This window comes from Gymnodraco acuticeps, unplaced genomic scaffold (genome assembly GCF_902827175.1).
Source record: "Gymnodraco acuticeps unplaced genomic scaffold, fGymAcu1.1, whole genome shotgun sequence".
Taxonomy (NCBI): Eukaryota; Metazoa; Chordata; class Actinopteri; order Perciformes; family Bathydraconidae; genus Gymnodraco; species Gymnodraco acuticeps.
The window spans coordinates 490,994-504,698 of record NW_022989831.1 but is presented as its reverse complement, the minus strand read 5'-3'; the positions used below and the strand labels follow the sequence as shown (position 1 = coordinate 504,698).

The 13,705-nt window shown below is 41.1% G+C and overlaps 1 protein-coding gene across 5 annotated transcripts in view; it reads left to right on the top strand.

Moving 5' to 3' along the window:
• slc12a7b (solute carrier family 12 member 7b) overlaps positions 1–13,705 on the top strand; it is a 72,542-nt gene that overhangs the window by 15,311 nt on the left and 43,526 nt on the right. The window contains exon 1 of one of the 5 annotated variants that reach the window (XM_034234646.1): positions 2,369–2,744. The exons of the other annotated variants lie outside the window; for them this stretch is intronic. The gene's annotated coding sequence lies outside the window, so the exon portion shown is untranslated. Of the gene's footprint in view, positions 1–2,368; positions 2,745–13,705 lie in introns of those variants that run through there. 5 annotated transcript variants of the gene reach the window in all.

Genomic DNA, 13,705 nt, shown 5'->3' with positions numbered 1-13,705 from the left:
AATTAACGGATGCCAGTTACATCACTGCTCAGGGAGTGGATATGTGCTCTCTTTGTTACCTCAGCAGCACCATCATACTTAGAGATCATTGAGTTTTCAGAGGACTGTATTGATTAATAAACTGCCTTCCTTTCAGTTTGCACAGAAACATTCCCTGTGATTCCATGAACAGCAGCTGCTTCAGACAGTACATTAGCTGCCAGGCGTATTCACTCAGCATTTGATTAGCCTGTAGCATTGAAGCAGTCTAATAAATGCAACAACACCCACTTACTGGAAATATATTGTTTCATTGAAACCTGACCTGCCAACTGAATATCATTCTAAAATACCTGATGCTTTACTGATGGACTTCATCTGGTATATAGCAAGATAAGTTATTTCAGTGAATTAACTACTTCACACTTATCTAATATATTGAAATACAGATTTCCGATGAGTCCCTGCAATCCCCCAATAATGAGACTTCTTGTTTTCAATTTCGAACATTGAGCTTTTAGATGAATGATTGATTAATGCATTGCCTTCCTTCACTCAGCATTTGATTTGCCTGTAACATTTAGGCAGTCCAATAAATGCAACACCCACTTACTGGAAATATTGTGTTTCATTGAAACCTGAGGAGCTATTTCTAAAATGCCTGATTGGATGGCTGATGCTTTACTGATGGACTGATTTCCCGTGAATTAACCCTTCACTTGTGTCTAATATATTGAAGTACAGATTACAGATGAGTCCCTGAAATCCCCCAAATGGTACTTCTTGTTTTCGATTGAGACTTGTATATTGACAGATAAAACACGTTGAGTTTTAGGTTTTCAGGTGGACAATATGTTTATCAATCCTAAAGAAGACTTTGTAATTTGCTTAGAGGATCACCCTGATAGTACTCTGTGTCCCTATTAACAGAGCATTGGCAACCAAACAGTGAAGTAAAGACAATGTGTAACTTAAAGGCTAGTATTTGTATACAGGTGGGCTGTCACAGCAGATTGGGATACATTTATCTTGAGTTGAAGGTTAGTTGTTACCCTAACCATTTTGATGTATGACTAAATGAAACAAATCTTTAGTATTATTCCCTTCTGGTAAGGCCTGTTGGTAAATATAATATACATAGGCAAGTTCTAAATGTTCCATCAAAATGTTTCTGTAGTTACATCCTGGATACCTCTATAGTGAATACTCTCTAAACCATATTATAGTACCTAATGGAATTCTCTAAACTCTGGCTCATTGCTTGGAAATATGAATAATTACAAGTTGCAGTGCTAAAAAAGAAGCAATGGTATCTCTTCCTGACTGTCTCCTTCTGTCTCTACTCCACCTCCTCCCTTTCCTGTTTCACGCAGCCCCCTCCCTTCACTATATTGATCTCGTATGTCGTCATGTTGGGGTACTTAAGGGGGAGAGGGCCACTCGTTCTGGGTGTGTCTCCAGATGTTAAGCAACCAAAAGAGGCTCACAGACTTTCACATTATAAAAGGCATTGCTTAATGAATGAAACAACATGAACTGCTGTGGTTGCTTTCCTCCGGCATTGTTTATTTGAGTATTTCCCATCAAACCGGGGTGTTGCTGGGTGGGTTTTAATACCTTCATGCTTTCATTTCCAGTGCACTCATTACCTTGAGGAAATGACTCATTGTTCGTGGATTGGTCATAAGGTCAGCTAAGAAATGTTAGCTACGGCGAGCAGATTCTCAGTCTATATTTTCATGTGGATGTCTGTCTCTCTAGTGAACCGTGCACCTTGTATTTAAGAGTTGCTATGGAGAGATAAGAGCATGAGGTTGACAGCAGTATTGATTCACTTGCCTCCATCAGTTCCCCATCCCCCTCCCTGTATATCTAATTGTCTTTTCACTTGCTGACATACTTTACGCTTTTGTTGAGATGTACATGTAATGCAGACGTCTAATTTGTGTGTTAGCATTTGCATGCACATGTGCTAACCCTCTACTGGCATGTGTGTTTAGACCACGGCCAGTATATGTCTTTAAATTCAGCCCTGCCCACTTCTGACTTTGCACATGGGGTCGAATAACAGTGCATAGGAAGTGAGGATATGTATATGTGTCCATTTGTGTGCGCGCAAACTTTCCTCAGTAGTGCAGCTCAGGACTTCCTCCTCTCTTAGAAAAAGGCTGCCGGCTTTTGTTGTGTGAGAACCAGAGCGACATTCCTTGGTCTGCCCTCAGGCGCAGAAAAAGCCATATGTATGCTCTCACACAATCATGAGCATAAATGCATGTCATGTTTTTTTGTTAGTGTGTGTTTCTACGGGTACTGCCCCCACTGGGCGGGGCAGTCTGGCTCTTCCTTATTTGATTAGTTGGTGCGTAGGGGGGGGCTGGGGTCACATGGGTGTACAGCAGAATCCGAGCGATAGGGAACAAAAACTCAGAACTAACACCCCACCTCTGCCCATGAGAGTAAAGTACACCAGCGCTGTTAGCCTGAAAAAGCAAACAACTGAGCGAGAGAGAGAGAGAGAGAGAGAGACAGAGGAGAGGACTGACAGCTGTTGGACGGGAGAAGAGGGAAAGGAGCAGCAGCGAGGGAGGAGAGAGGAGACAGAGATAAGAGTGTGGCAAACAGGAGACACTGAGAGGAAACACATGGTGTAAAATGGCCTACCAACTTCACCGTGGTCCCAGTGAAGGACAACTCTAAAAGGGAACGAATAGGATCGAGGAGGATGACAACAGTGTGCTAAAGGAGGAAGACGAGGGGGGCCACAGGTGAGATCAGATGTTTTGTATTAGCTCCATCAGGTGGGTGGATAACACAGACAGGATATGTAATGCTAATTCAATGAATCGCTAATTCTATTTTTCAAAGGGTCACGTTTTACAAGTTTGATTTATATCTTTTCTATTCTATGACCGTAGATAGAGAAGTAGTCCCGGAAAGTTCCAGACATTCTCATAGTATTCCAGTGCAAGCTTCTTACTCATGTCCATGTATTTCGGGGGGGAAAAAAGAAGGAGCTGTTTATGGGCTGGCGTGGGCGGGATAATGGGCAGACAGTGGATTTTTAGGGAAGCGTTGTGTGTTTTTCCAGCAACTGCGTGAGATGAGGGTTCCTTCACACGCCAACTGCCACTCAAGGGAGTTTAACATGAGTTTTATTCCATGGCAGGATTTCCTTTTTGGCTTGAATCTCCCCTTTATTTACTCCCTCCACATCACGTTGCCTGATTTAATTACATTTACATTCAGTCTTGAGTTTAAATGCCTGTTTCTTGACACACCATTAATTTTGTATCCTATACGTTTATTTCCTTTTTTGTATTTTTCTAATATACTACTAGGTTTCATAGTGTTGCAGTAACAAACAACACATTTGCTCTAATGAGGACACCATGACTTTCACATCTCCTAACCACTCTATGTGTTGATTATATTAACAGTAACCTCAAACATGACTCCACCCTCTGAAGACCTTACAGTGAACTTTAGTTCAAACATGATCACAGACCCTTTACACAGTGCAATAGACAGCACTTGTAGATGTTTATATGGATCGGTTCCAGTTCCAAATAAGAAAACCTCCACGGTTATTATGTGAAGCTTGATTTACGGCTGAACTTTGGCCCTGAACTTTGCCCCACGAATCTGAATACCTTTCCTGATACCGGAAATCAATGACCAGCATTGGAGATTTTAGTTTTAGTACAAGATGTTCTCCCTTTTCTCTGGCTTCTGCCAACACTATAAACCGGATATCAACCGATTCTGAAGCATAAAGCCAGGTCTACTATTCAACCCTTCTTATTGTTTTACATTCATGGATGGGTCATTGAATGCGAGTTTAACTAACTCTCTCTTAACACTCCATGTTTTTCCGGACTGTTATTGAAGTTGCTGCTTTCTATAGCACTTCACCATGGCGCTGGGCGAATCACTTCCCAGTCCTTAATTTCTGCTGTGGAGCTGCAATTATGGCTACATGCTGGGTAAGAGTTTACAGACTGTGGGAAGAGAAGGCCATTTTATGATGAAGCTTATGCAGTATATCCTCTGTGGCATGCTTTGGTTTCCCCTGTGCGTGTTTGACCGGCTAATGCAGCCGTTTGTCTCTAACAATGGCTGTAGAGACAACCGTAGTGGGAGAGCAGGGGATGACATGTCAGAAAGGCCCATGCCCTGAATCTGAAGCCACCAAAACGTGTGCTTTAACTTGGCTTTTGTCAGCACCAGGAGCACACACTTTATTTAATGTTCTCTGCTACTGCTTCATGGAGGAGTATATTTTGTCTTCATAAATCCACAGGTCACAAGGTTTAGTTGTGAGGGTCCTGTGATAGCATAATGTTGTTGGCTCATGAGCTCGTTGTGTAGGGAGGGCTCAGTGAAATCGGAGTCCACTGTTATGATTATCCTGCTGGCTTGCTTCCTGTTGGCTGAGTGGGGTAGTTGGGACCCCACCCCCATGCTGTAATGTAATGTACTACAGTTATTCTCATCTACTCACATTTTCTTCTTTGTCTCTACCATCACTCTCTGGTTCTTGGTTTGATTGTCGTCCATGTGATTGTGTCGTAGCTAACTCTGCAGCCCATAAACCCAAGTACACTTTAACTTCCCTGCTAAAGTCAACGCATAGCGGAAAAAAGGTCAAATCTTATCACTTTGGGGTTTTTTTGTTTCTACCTTTTTATTTCACAGTTTTTTTTTTTTTACCGAATGAAAGCTTATGGTTGTGCATATAAGTGAAACAGAAGCTCTTTGAATTCTTCCTACGTCAGAAACACACACTGCATGTTTAACCAATTATCACCAGCCTAAATTGTACTGGTCTGAATCATTAATGTTTTTGTTAGCTTTATCTACACTTTCCCATTCCCTTCACAGTTTACAAATCATTATGTTACTTTTGGAAAAGTATCCGCTTGTTTGACAGTTGGTATGCAGCTAAAACTGTATGTGGTGAGTTTACATTTATCCTCTTAGAACAAACCAAAAGTTAATTAAAAAATAGATGCTATGTGTTGAAGTGGTGAAGGAAAAGTAACAAGTGTTCAAACAACAAAGCAAAATGAAAATGCCGAGATGATATCCTGACAGATTTATATTTGTTTCTCTCTTCTAGTGTGTATCCATATCAAATTAATTGTTGACATGTGCTTGGCATACTAATCCTTTCAATTTTAAAACTGACCACAAAACCAGTTTATTGTTGGGAACGTCCAACAGGTCTTGGTGCACTCACTGTGTGTAACCTAACTGAAGGTCTTGCTTGACTCTGTACTGCTGAGTAGTGTAACTAATCTGTGTGAGTTTCTCTTGAACTCACAACGTGTGTGCTGATCGTCTCGAGTGTGTGATGTTACTATGTTCCGGGAATTATTTCCCACCATCACATTATTGTACCACTCAATATCCAGTTGATAATTTCATCTGCTATTTATTCATTCCAATGACTCAAAACCTTTAGATCCCACTGCCTTATGGAATCATTTTTTGTTTTATTCTAAAAAATTCTTATTCTATTTAAATGAAAGCTTATCTTCAGCTATCATCTTAAGCCAGTGGTTCTCAAAGTGGGGGGCGCAGAGGTATGACAGGGGGGGCGCGAGAGACCAGGAGGAAAAATGGTTATTAAAAAAAAATATTTAAAAAAAAAAGATTACATTTTTTTTTTTCATATTTTGAAAAATTATTGATTCGAAAATAATATGATACAGTACTATTACGTCTGGGTCTCTGTGTTTCATTAAAGCTCGGCTCTGTGTGTGTGGAACGAGCATTTTGTGTTCTCGAGCGAGAGAGAGAGCGCACCGGTACCGGAGATCGTTGTTGTTAGCTTCTGGTGCTAGCGAGCTACGCCAACGGATATAAGGAGTTGTTTTCAACAACAAGTGGAGGACAGTCCCTCTCCTGTCAGACTGAGAGACTCGTGAGCTAAAGGACTCTCTCAGTGTTATCTCAGTGGGTCTCAAAACGTTTTAGTCACCATTAATTTAAACAATTATTTCCGAGGCACACGTTTATATGATCATTATAGTTATAAAAAAATAAGAGAATAAATTAAAAACAGGTATGAAATACTATGACAGTAAAAAAAAAAAAAAAGTTTAAAAGGGTGATTTGTAAAATATCCATAAAGAAATAGTAAATCTGTTTACAGTTCTGTTTCAAATGGGTGTTGAGAGAGGTATCCCATAGATCTCTTCTTTTGCTCTCAAAGTGCACCAGATTAATGCTTTTAAACTTCATATTTAAAAATCTTCCCGGGGGAGCTTGCCCCCGGCCCCCCCTATGTAAGTCCAACACACCACTATAAAAATAGCACTTGACCCCTGCTTACACCTATATGCTGTGAGCTGATTATCGAGCCTTCATTGTAACAGTTGCGGGTATACGTTGTGTATTTGCGTGAGGAGTGTTGCAGTAGAAAATTCCACTGTAGCGCCCGGTACACATTAATGGGAGAAACACTAAATGTTAAGCACCCTCTATGAAACGTCAAGCTAACCCACAGCACCCCCAAATAAATCTCTGGCTTCGCCACTGAGCCTGACTTTGTGTTGGGGGGGGCCCGACTTTTTTTTTTTTCTCCAATGGGGGGCCTGACAGAAAAAGTTTGAGAACCACTGTCTTAAGCTGACTAAAATGTACATAATAGTCTGAAACTCTGTGGACTTTGCTAGTGCGTAATACAAAAGCAGTCGTTGCAGAACCTTTGACTCCCCTAGTGTGAATGTGAGCCCTAACTCTGCCCACTTTAGTGCCATAATCTGTCATTGTGCTACAAAGTATGCACAAAGCCACACCTTTGTAAATAAAAGACATGTAGTTATAATATGGCGCTTATAGCTTCATTAGAAACTATATGAGTTGTTAGTGGTTGGGTTGTACCCAATAAAGCCCTTGTTTACAAAGCTAAATGCAAACTGCTAATGAACAATGCAACCTTTTTTTTTTTAAAGCTGAAACTAAGAAAAGTGATGGGACAAGTCCCTGCGGTGTTGCTGCCTCTGCCCGTTGGTCCGTTCGCCCATCTGTCATACACATGTGTTTCCTGTTTATTTCCCAGGAGGTCTGGTTTTGTTCAAAAACTGCCGTCTGTATGTGGCTGGTGGCCTCCTCTATTTCTTATTTTCTCCCCGTTATATTGTTTGCTCTCTATGAATTAGCATAGTTTCACATATTCACATACATCACATGCAAAAGCAAATGTCAGCAAGGACGGCATGAAATTGTGATGCCAGACTGAGGTTGGTGTTGACATTAATACATTCTTTGATAATGTACATGTTCAATTGTGCTGTGAGAACGTAGATCGTTTTTTTTGTGTGACTCAGCCTACTTTAGGATTCAAAATACATCGTTTACCCGATAGAATTACCTTTTTGCATTACCTTTTCACACTTACCACTGTACAAAAAAACAATTGTTGTTTGTTTATAACCAACACTTATTAAGTATCTTAACACTTTATGTGCATATGTATCCTCCAAGAGTTTTTTTTCTTTTTCTGCCAAGACTTCCATTAAATCCCTTTGCAAGCCTGCCAAGCTAGCTTAAGTTATATTTGAAATAACTAAACATTTGCCAGAAGGGAGCTTCTTCAAATTCCTGGTGATTTAGGCATAGCTTTTTGAGTGTGGGAACGTAAGGGCCTGTGATCATGCCTCTACATTATTGTGTTTTATAACAGCAGGTAAGGACGTTTATGAGATCTGTATTATTGCAGTTACACATTTATTTGTAGGCGGGGTAGGCTTCCTGTGTATCCTAAGTTAGCATACCATGCCTGATGTATGGATACGATGGTTATGTGTTAACGACTCAGTTACAGACCTGGTTCTGGTATCATTTTCATGGCCTTGCAGACATCAAGAAGTACCTTGAAACCTCTGATTTAGGTTATTTATACTGCAGCATGTGTTTAGCCTGACCCTTGAGTGTTGCTCAACTCTCTGTGTGTTTGTGTTGGCCTGGTCACAACTAAGTTCAGTGTGTTCCATCTGCACACAATAAGGCAGGAGTTCATCCAAAAGAAACCTGTAATGTTTACATGCCCTTAGTTACCAATGTTTCTGAATCTTGAACATGCAGTGCACTTCTGATAAGATGAAATACTGTTAGGCAGAAATATCCCCTTGAGCATATGTATTCACACACAAACAGCTCTCTAACATACTGTATGCAATTAATCCCACTTTCAAATGTATTTTTGCAATTTCTACCAAACTATGACTGGTCCCTTGTCTCTGTGGGTGCTTATTATACTCAAGGGGTCCGAGCGGTTACGACGTGAACAATGGATGCAGGAAAGAGAAATAGAGATAGAAAATACTTACTAGTGGCAAGTAAATACAAAAAGAACAAAAAGTGGAATAGTGCAATAAAGAGTCTATGCAAGTGATTGAATATGATATATTAGATAATAATTTCTAAATTGCAGCCAGATTGATGTTGTTTCAAAAGTTCAGGTGTTGTTAACAGTCTTATTGCCTGTGGGATATGACTGAAATGTCCCTGAGTCTGGGGGATTTAGAACCTGATGCTGCGGTACCGCCTGCTAGACGGCAGCAGACAGAACAGTTTGTGGCTAGGGTGATGGGGGTCTTTTGTTCATCCTGAGGGCTTTCTTCCTGGAGACCGCTGGGAGTAAAGATCCTCCATGGATGGCCAGCTCCGTCCTGGTGATGTGCTCTGCTGCAGTTTTCAGAGGAACCCAAAGTAAAGAACTAGTATTAATACATGCAAACAGTTTTTAGGATTGTAAAGTCAAAGTTCAAAGTCTGTATCCAGAAGAAAATCCACCACATAATGTATTGTAAACACATAGTCAGATATTGCCAAGCAACTGGCCCAGATGTCAAAGTTGGTAATGTCTGCCATTGGAAAAATCCCTTCAAGTAGCCATTGTTTCAATACATTTCAACTACATGCTAATAGTATTAATTATCTTGAAGCTTGAAACTTTACATTATTGCTGATTGGATTGTGTGCAGTCTATCTTACAGTATATTGACCCCTCAGGGGTCTCCCCTCCTGCTTTCAATATGGTGTCCCTGATAAGCCCTCAACCAATCAGCACCCTCAGTTGTCTTGCTCTTTCTTCTCTCTATATATTTGACGTTGCTTTAGTTTGAGGGGACCCCCAGGGTTCATATGGTTTTCGTTAACATAGCTTCACAGAATGTAGAAACATGGTCAACCCCATCTACATAGACAGATTAGAATGGGAGGGATGAAACCCTCTTTAATGGTCACACATGCAGAGCACCACAGCACACACAGTGACATTTGGCCTCTGCATTTAAACCCATCCTAGCAGTAGGATTTTGACTCTTTTTTTACACAGGCCTAAACAATTCATTGGTCTATTACAGTGACTTTGCCGTTCAAATGATAAACAAGCAAAAATAAACATGATGAATATGCTGTTTAAAGTCTGGTTAGAACCAAGCTTCATTTTAATAGCCATAAATTGTCCCTACCCTTAGATGTGGTCTACCAACAGCTATTAGCACTCTCCCACAGCTAAGTGCTGGGTGAATACTATTGATGTGCCCACATGTCCATGATCACATGTGATGGGACTGTTGCTATTACAGCACACCCCATGTTGGAGCTCTGGAACTGTGACATTCTTCACTATTTTGTGTTTGTTTACATTTCTTATATTAAATATAGGCATACTCATACTCAATCCATCATTTTAGGGCTGGAAAATTGTTTGTCATTTTATGGAAATCGCAAGATGAGCTAATAAATGGAGGAGCACATTGTTTTCTTGAATGAATTTCTTTCGCAAAATAACATTCTTAATGAGAATGTTTCCAGATATTATATCACAGATGTAAGATTTAATTCCTATTTTGGTACAGATCCTTGCATAAAATCACATGCTCATTTAAAATGTTTTGTTTTCAATATGAATGAGAATAATGAACATGATCATTCCTGTGATATCGGAATCGATATTAGTTCAAATAATCAAACTAAGATATTCTTTTCAAATTGTTCAACCCTACATCCTATAATCCTCTTATGCCCCTTTCACACCAGCGCTTTTCAGCTCCGGCTCGGAGCTGGAGCCTGAAAAGCGCCGGTTTTTTCCTGTTCACACCGCCAGCGGCGCCGGCTCTTAGCTCCGGAATCGGGTTCACTTCCAGCTCCAAAAAATTGGTCGGTCTAGAGGCAAGAGCTTCGGAGCTAAGATGGTGTGGCGGTCGCTTACGTCTCTCTTACGTCGAGGCGTGCAGGAAACTAAACCCCCCTCCCCTGAACATGGGTCGACTGTCATGCCTGCCTACAAGCAGTAGTGCTTATAAACACACTTATAAAGTCAGGCAACACTAACCAGGCTTCGTGTGATTCTGTTTATATGTACCTTACTTTGACCATCCGTTCAGTGTTATTGATCATTGTGGAGAGAGGCAGACGTTTTGTATTATAGCAGCTATCGGATGGAATCAATACATGGGCTGCACAGGTTGTCGTGTCCGACTATCACAAGTAGAATCATAATAAAATACGCCGGTAAAATGTGCCTGTAGAAAACGGTTTATGCCACAATAGGATAGCAATAGCAAGTAGTCAGTTTAGCTTTCGGTTGCTATGCTAACATCACCCATTTTATACCAGAGAAACTTTCATAACAGCGTTGTGATACCAACACAGCGTCAATTCAGACTGACACAAATTCACTTAGGCTAAGGGGAACTGAGGATATGTATCAGCTGCTTGTGTGAGTCGACAGTGAATAATTTAGAGCGGCCGCAGCAGTGTGAGCTAACCGGGAGCTAACGGAGGAGAATAAACTCCCGTGGAAGAGCAGCCAACACTGCAGCGGTCGGTAAATGCCGCAGAAAACCACATTAATAAACAATTAACCACGGCACTCTGGAGAAAAGCTAAGGTGGAGAAGTCGTTATTCAATTTAATCTGGCTTCGTGTGAATTAAAAGCAACACGATCATCGACCCGACGCAGTAGTCCCCGTTGTTGTGAGCGCCGTAATGCCGTTGGGAGCAAATCAGCGATTGTAAACGGTGACGTCAAGGGACGCAGCAGCGGCAGCACCAGTCGCTGGTGCTGGGCGGTGTGAACAGAGCGGTGAGCAGAAAAGGGGAAACCGTAGCTGAACCAGAAAAGCTCTAGCTCGGAGCTAGAAAGGGAAAAGCGCTGGTGTGAAAGCCGCATTAAGTAGCATTTTCTTCCCTACATTTGAATGGGAGTTATTTTTAGAACAGTTAGAGAAGTTATGTGTGATTTGGGATGACATTCTTGAATTTAGCTAGCCTATTCAACTAGCCAACTAGCCAACTAGCCAACTAGCCAACTAGCCTAGCCAACTACAATTCATAGAGGCTTTACCATATGTGAGCAGGCAGATGGTTTTATCGTTCTCACATGACCAGGATTCGTTTGCACTTGTGGCTAGAATAAGTGGGAAGGTTACTGTGATCTGTGAGTTCAAATCCCGCCTGGAACAACCACCACTAGTGTTGCCCTTGAGTAAGGCACTTAGCCCTCAGTTACTCCAGGGAGAATGTCCCTGTAATTGGTAATTGTAAGTCGCTTTGGATAAAAGCGTCAGCTAAATGAAATGTAATGTAATCTAACCAGGATGTTGTGTAAATGTTTTTACTTATGATGATTTTGCAATTTAACGAAAATAAGTCAACTATGTCTCGAATTACATTACTCGTGTGCGCCAACCAAAGTGTTTTCAGTTTCTAACATTTGTTTGTGATGCTCTTGATCTATATCATAATCATAGATGTAGTACCTTAAATTGTTGATATTATTATTAACATGATTATTGGCACATGTCATTAACTTGCTATAGAAATTATAGAAAATAAACAAATTGTACACTAAAAATAGAAAGAAAAAGAATAAGAACAGTTTTGAAAAAGAAAGACATTTAAGACCACTGTGCTTTTAATCTCAGTAATTTCTGTAACGGCCGTCCACACATGACGTGTCTGAAACTCGACCAACAACCAATCACATGAATCTCCTGCCCCTGACACACAAGCAGCGGTTTTGATTGGCTAGAGATTGTACTGGCATATGATTCGATTGGCTGACGCTTCTGCCTAGGCTTCAAAAGTTGAACATTGCTCAACTTTTGCAGCGAGCAACGCCAGCAAAGTTTCCGAGTCGCTTCCCGCAATGCAGTGGGCGAAAAGTGACGTCACCCCATTCAAAGTGAATGGCTGAAGCTTTCAACGCTATCGCCGCTGCTGTGACGGGCCGTAAGGGTTGTTGTCAATCAGTTCCTTGTCTACATTAGAACATCCAAGAACCACTAAAAGACTTTCTCTTGAATCTTTAATGTTACTACTGCATTTTAAAGGTGCCTGCAGTACGACTACAGTGTAATCGATAGTGCACATTGCACTTACTAAGGGATAATGGTTTGATTTCATTTCTGTGTCAGTCAACCATTCAATTTTAGTTGGACAATTTCTCAGGTATGTAACCATCTCGGCAAAAAAATACATTTATTGTCTTTGTTAGTATGTAGCAGTGGTAGTGCAAAACCATTTTTCAACATGCCTGAATTGCACCCATATCATGCGTAGTGCTGACACGAAGGGTTGAGGATTCAGGTGTAAGCAGCATTTAGTTAACATTGATCCCAGCCTTGGACGAACCCGGATCTCTTTCTCTTTTTTCTTTTTATCCTCTGACATAGGTTCAAAATGTCTCAGCTTCTCATATATTTCTCCTCTTGTATAAACAATATCAAGAAGTTCCTCCATGATAAAAGATTCACTTGAGCATGGTTGTTCTGGCTCTGCGCACTCGAGTCATTTGACTTGTGTCAGTCAGATCAATGTTCAGGGATCCCCCCCATTATAGTTTGGATGTCTTAAAGGGATACAATAAACCCTCAGTCTATGTTGACATAAGTACAGTAACCCTCGCCTCTCTATCTTGTATCTCCCACCCAGGCGGTGTATTGCGTAACAGTCAGTGTTGTTTACCTAAAGGATTTAAAGACTTAGGACATCATTAAGTGCAACACAGACTCTTATGCACATACATACACACAAACTATGATGGCCGCCATCTGCATCAACCAAGTGGAGCTTGATACTTCTAAATCCTTCTTACTGTGTGATTTGATAGTCTCTTTAAGCTTTGCCTTAACACATCTGCCAGTTTATTGATGCAGGCAGAGGATGTTCAGTTTTGTCTTCACATGATGGCTGAATGATGGGTGGACATTCACACTTTTGAATCCATCAGAATGTTTTTTCGTAGTAATTATTATATTATCATTATTAGTTGCTCTACGGTTCTCTCAGAAATCTTACTGGATTTAATTGTATGGGATTTGACCGTCATTGAGTTAATGATCAGTCACAACCCTACACATAGGTGGCTCCAAAGCCAGGCTGAATGACCATCAGCTAGCATGTCTCAGCTTGGTGAAGAACACTCACAGGACTGATAGGCAGCAGGTGACCAGAAGACGGCAGCACGAACCGAGCTTTGGTTTTGCCTGGGGACTTAAAGCTGTGTTCATCAGCCCTGCAGCCTCGACGTGGCTTCTGTGTTTTATAAAAAGTTCAGGATTAGCCTAATCTGGTTACCTGATTAGTTCTCACTTCACATGCTTTTAGACTGGCAGATTAATAGGCAGCCAAGACACTGCAAGAGCACGCATTGATCTGCCTTTGTCTAGCCTGCTTTTGGGGCCAGGGCACATCCTTGGCTCTTCT